This window comes from Mesoplodon mirus (genome assembly GCF_964341445.2).
Source record: "Mesoplodon mirus genome assembly, chromosome: 2".
Taxonomy (NCBI): domain Eukaryota; kingdom Metazoa; phylum Chordata; class Mammalia; order Artiodactyla; family Ziphiidae; genus Mesoplodon; species Mesoplodon mirus.
This window is the reverse complement of record NC_138977.1, coordinates 86,066,099-86,072,098: the sequence shown is the minus strand read 5'-3', so window position 1 is coordinate 86,072,098 and position 6,000 is coordinate 86,066,099. Positions and strand designations below refer to the sequence as shown.

The 6,000-nt window shown below is 37.6% G+C and overlaps 1 long non-coding RNA gene across 1 annotated transcript in view; it reads right to left on the bottom strand.

The window, feature by feature from the left end:
* Nucleotides 1-1,791: 1,791 nt before the first annotated feature.
* Nucleotides 1,792-6,000, bottom strand: part of LOC309798292 — a 55,743-nt gene continuing 51,534 nt past the window's right edge. The window contains exon 7 of the long non-coding RNA XR_014293052.1: nucleotides 1,792-1,924. This is a non-coding gene — a long non-coding RNA (uncharacterized lncRNA). The remainder of the gene's footprint in view (nucleotides 1,925-6,000) is intronic.

Sequence of the window (6,000 nt, the reverse complement as noted above, 5' to 3'; positions counted from 1 at the left end):
TTCCGAACTGTCACAGACCACAGAACATGAGACCCTTAGGATCCCACCCCTAGGTATACGTAACTTGTAAAATATTTAGTTAAGATGAAAGTAAAATAGGATTTTATACTAGAAAAAAGATACATTTACCACGGATGACTAGAACTTTCATTACAAATTGCACACGGTTTCCAATAAGGTCTTCCTGAAGAAGACAAGGCTATAATCACTCTCAGTGCTATAGAGTGTCCCCATTGTGCAATTCGACACGATGGTAATTAACATGGTCAAAACTATAACTGTCAAGCACGAAAGCAATGCTGAGTGTGTTTCTGACCCAGCTGCTATCAGCATGGGGTAGAAGAAGGGAAAACCTTGCCAAGGAATCAATCACTTCCATCAAAACTGAGCCAACCCTGAGCAGTAGTTCAATAGTTTTATAAGAACAAATACAACCTCAACAAATTGCTAGCTAGAAAATTAATACAGAGGGTGCTATTCCGTTTTTCAACTATGGTTTATGTGCATGTGTTCTAAATGCCTGCCAAGAAAGTAGCATTAAGGTGTTTTAGGAAGCAGAAAAGAGGTGAATGGCATCTTTCTGAACACACAAAAGGAATATATCAACCGTCAAAACTAGTTACAATCAGGACCACCCCTTTATTTGTTAAACTTTTTTTTATTAAATAAGACTTCTCATTTCTAGAAATTAAGAATGAATGTTACTGCTACACCAAGTGGGCAGTAGTGGGTCATAAATATGGGAGAAGAAATAAGATGCCAGAATTCTCTGGCAGAACTGTAAATGTAGACTAAGAAGACTAGCCAAGAAATTGACTGGATTGGGTCATCTTGGGTCACCTAGTGTTACCCAATGGCTGACTCTACAGTGTGCAGGGCCCCAAGCAAACAAACAAACAAACAAACAAAAAACAGGTTTTTGCAGCACCCCCTTTCAATATAAACAATTTGATTAAAAATACATTACAAAAATCCATGGATCTCTGAAAGACAGGAAGCAGGACTGGATACAAGAAGAATTTTAACTACAACGCAGGCCTGACAAAGTCTTGTCCAACTTAATGCGGAGCTCGAGAGGGAGTACTGCTCCCACAGGGTTCTATGTCAGGCCAAAATGCCCAGGCCTTAGATAGCTCACTTATTCAGTCACTAGTTGTGCGCGTCCCTGCAAAGTGTGTGGCCTAGAGGGGAACAACTACATTATGACAGAGAACAAGAGAGTTAACATATACATGGAGCATAACTATGCAGATAAAGGTTAGAGTAATCTGCTCTAGAAAATCACTACTGCTGGCAGGGTGGCTGTGATTAGAGCTACTATTTACTTGAGCTTGCACTAATGCACAGTCACCCTACAGTATCCATGTAGTTTCTGCAGTGGCTAAACTGATGAATTAATAGGAGTACCACCACCCCTTTACCTTTTAGATCCTAAATCTCTGACCTCCTCCATCCATGCTCCATCTCCTGTGATGTACTATTGTTTTTGATTTACTATCTTGGCTGGGGAGCAGGCATTTCATTTGGCCATTAACCCATATACCATAGACCCAATATATGATAGTGTCAACTGCCAAGTATGTCAATTCCAATTATATAGTCAAGAAATGGATGAGTGATCATGAGGTGAGTTTGGACCCCTCATAAGCCAGACCTTGAATAGCATTCCATTTTTCATCTGGTCCCATATTTCCCCACTCCAACAGGGGGCCATGGTGACAGAGTATCAAGGTCAACTCAGACCCTATATCAAGGAGTTCTCAAATGCCTGGTATGCCCCTTTACCTTGTATGTCACTGTGTGAGTCCATGGCCACAGGTAATACTGAAGAACTGGAGGAATAAGTATAGCAGGTATTTGAATTGTGTTGCAGCATACTTCCCCCTGGAGGTCTGATAACTTCTTCAGTCAGTGGATTCCTGGTCTGAAAATGAGAATTTTTGTTCGGTGACTGTCTCAGCCTCCTGCTTGTCCATTCTCATTTTCTTTTTGTTATATATTTTAACAGTACTCTTACTGGATGCCCATATGTTTTTCCCTTTGTGATTCTGTGTTCAAGTAACTGTCATCCCAACTCTTCATGTCAAGCTCTCCAGGCTGCCACTCCAGTGACTACAATAATTGAGACTTTGATGGTTAAGCGCCACCATCTACCTTTCATTGTTTCAGAATCCTCTCATCACCATGGTCATGAAAGAGCCTAGTTGTTAATGTCTTACCCTATGTTAAGTCCTGGCTACAGGGGAGAGTCACCAGTGAACTTTTTAAGGGAAGCTAATGCACTCGCCAGCACATTCCTTATGGGCTTAGTAAATGGTGTGTCTTTTGAGCCTTCCTGTGGAATATAATCACCTGAAGGGGATTTTGGCCACATGTAGTATTGATATATCCATTCCACTATTCCTACTCTTCAGAGTCTTAATCTCTTCCCCAACACCTGCATGGCAATTCTGGCATTTCAACTTCACTCAGCACAGGCCGTCAATTTTTTCATACTTCTAGGAGCCACACTAATAGCAAGTTCTCACCATCCCCACTCAGATCCATAAATTCTTATTTATCCAATTTTATATTAAGGACCATGTTGATCAAACCTTAGAATCTTCTCCCATGCAGACTCTCCCCACTCCTGCCAATATATGTCCCTAAATTTAACTTCTCCTTTTTGGTATAGTCCCTTGTTCCCTTATCAGACCCAGAGTATATGTGCTAGAGGTATGCTATCACTTAACCCTAGTTACAGTCCTGAAAGGAATGGCCAGGAGGAGAGATAATAAAAGATCATGGTGGGGAGGGTGGGGGAAGGAGGTAGATGTTGCCTTGTGCTCTGTCTTATAGCAGGCAGAGTCCTAAAGGAAGATGTTTACACCATCTTGGATGAGTCTGGAGAAACAAAACCTTGCAGAGAATTCACCCAGATCTTTCCATCCTTTTTTGTCAGGGCCCCAGGTTTTCCTAATCAGGGTCCTAATCTTGCCATAACAGACTTGACTTACTTGGGTTTTAATCATCTTTGAAAGTTAGTCCTTGGTCCTCTACTTTCTTCACTCTCTGACAAGAAGAGTTGAGGACTTCTTTGTATGCAAAAGGAGAGGCCCTTTGGATTCACATCTAGCTTTCTATTGCCTTTTATTTTCTCTCATATCTTTATTGTCTTTCTGAGGAACACCAGTGGAATTCAGCAATACCCATCCAATCCCATTATCTTTATATCTACTATTTTCTCTATACATTTCAAACTTCTCGTACATTACCTTCCATTGGCACACCTTCTCAATTCATTACCAGTTAAACAATTATACTTCCATGTATAACCAGTGATGAGGACCTCATTGCCAATCAGGCTGTGAGTGATCAAGCCCCCAAACCCCATCTTATCACCTGCTTTCTTAGACACTCCTGATCCCAACTGTTAGTAGATTAATTCCTTCCAAGTAGACTTTGGAATGTAGTTTGGAGGTTCAAGATAGTAATTAGGGATCAACACTTGTGAAGAGAATGGGGGAAAAAAAAGGGACCAGACAGAAAACAGAGTAAAACATAATATACCTGATAAAGATATATCATGGCAAACACAATGAAGAGTGAACACAATGAAGAGCTCTGGGGCAAAGTTTGTCTGCTGTGGTTTCTCACATTGGGCCAGAAAGGACCTGTGTGTCCTTTCTATACCTGTGTATACCTGCCTTTCTCAGCCATCAAATGCAGATACTTAGGTAGTGCATGACCTTAGTGAAGTTTCCTTCCTGCAACTGAACCCAACCCTAAAGGAACTGAGATATGAAAGTGCTTGGCTGACTGCACTGCCCACAGCTGGGCAAAAGTGCTGCCTTGAACTGGGATTAGGGTGGCATAGACCTCCTTGTCTACAATAATAGATTAAAATTCAGATGTGAGAGTAAATGAGTCCCTAATATTAAGAGCACAATAATGAATTAAGGAGCACAGGGAACTATAGTTAATATTTTGTAATAATCTATAAGGGAAAATAATATATATATACTGAATCCCTGTGCTGCTGTACACCTGAAACTAACACAACATTGTAAATCAACTATACTTCAATAAAAATAAGTTTAAAAAAAACTAGGAAGAGAAAGGACTTTCTTCAACCTGATAAAGGGTATCTATGAGAAATGCACCGCTAACATCACACTTAGTGGCAAAAGTCTGACAACAGTCCACATAAGATCGGGAACAAGACAAGTATGTCCACTCTCAACACTCTATTGAACATTGTGTTCCCAAGGTTCATTCCAGGTAACTTAGGCAAGAAAAAGAAATAAAATTCATCCAGATTTGAAAAGAAGGAACAAAATCATCTTGCTTCATAGATAACACTCTCTTATACATAGAAAATCCTAAGGAATCAACCAAAAAACTATTAAAACTAATAAAGGAGTTCAGCAAGGTTGCAGGACACAAGACCAATACACTAAAATCAACTGTACAATATTCATATATACTAGCAATAAACAACTTGAAATGAAATTAAGAAAATAATGCTATTTACAATAGCACCAAAAAGAAACACTTAGAAGTAAATTTCACTGAAGAAGTGCAAAACTTGTACATTGATACATACAAAACATTGTTGAAAGAAATAAAAGAATATCTAAGTAAATTTAAGCCTCTATCCCCTCATAGATAAAATGGAGACACTAATTGAATCTACCTCAGAGAGTTTGTGAATGTGTCATTAATAAAATAATGCCTGTAAAGCACTTGACGTAGAATACACTCAATACATATTAGCTACCATAATGATACCACTAAGGGAAACACCAGTCAAATGCAGGGTTATATAAGCTTATCTGACAGTCATTTTACTCTACGGACCTGATTGCCTAATGTAATATGTATGATTTACTCTGTGTAACACATGCTATATATCTATTTATGTCTCACTTCTTTTTCATATAATGAAAGTGATTACATTTCTGCTGAGATTTACTTTTAAATCTAATTGGCAAATATATATCATGCTTGTTTTATGAAATGCAGCAGGCTTTTTTTGTTTTCTTTTACTTTTTTTTTTGAAAAATATTTGTAGTATGCCCTGCCCTAGAGAGAACTTATCTTTCAGAAAATCACACAGACAACTAAAAGACATAACAACACAATGTCAATAATATAACTGCATTGTGGGTGTTTGAGGTTTTCTTGGATGGCTAAATGACAAAGAAAAATAAATTTACTACTCTGATTTTCAAGAGGGTAATCATATTTCACACTACAAAAGCAGTATCTTGCTACAGCAAAGCCATAATCAGTCATCATTTTCTTTACCTTTTTATGATGGTCTTTAAAACTCATAAACTCTAATCAAGTAATTTGGGGATTGCTTGATTTACTTACTGTTAATTATAAGCAAGCCCTTTAATAATTTAAATGTTTCCTGATTTAAAAAAAAATCTGGCATTTAAATAGTGACATTGAAATGTCTATACTTCTAGCTTTGTTGGAGTGTTTTGTGTTTTCAAACACCATAAAATTACAAAGCATAAGTTGGGAAGATATTTGCAGTAAACAGATAAACGACAATCATATCTTCCTGAAGAATGTAGTGTTCATGCACGAGAAGAATGACAAATGTAAACATGTGAGGAAATGTTCCCCTTAGAACCAAATGTACAGTAAAGTAGAATAACACCATTTTGGACTAACAATTTGACAAAGATTATAAAGATGTTAATATTTATTATTCAATAGGATGCAAAAAACTGGCTGGAAGGAATTTAAATTGGAATACAATTCATAGAGTACTTTGGCTACATATATCATCAAGAGCCTTAAAATTTTTCATACCCTTTGATACAGCAATTCAACCTCTAGTAACTTATCCAAAGGAATAATTGGACCATAAGCACAAGGGATAATCATAGCAGATATCTGATAATTTAAATTGTTAAAATTTAAAATTTGTGGTAACCTAGATGTCCAACATTTGGGTACTAAAGTAAATTTAAAGGGAACTGTATTTGATGAAATATGATGCTA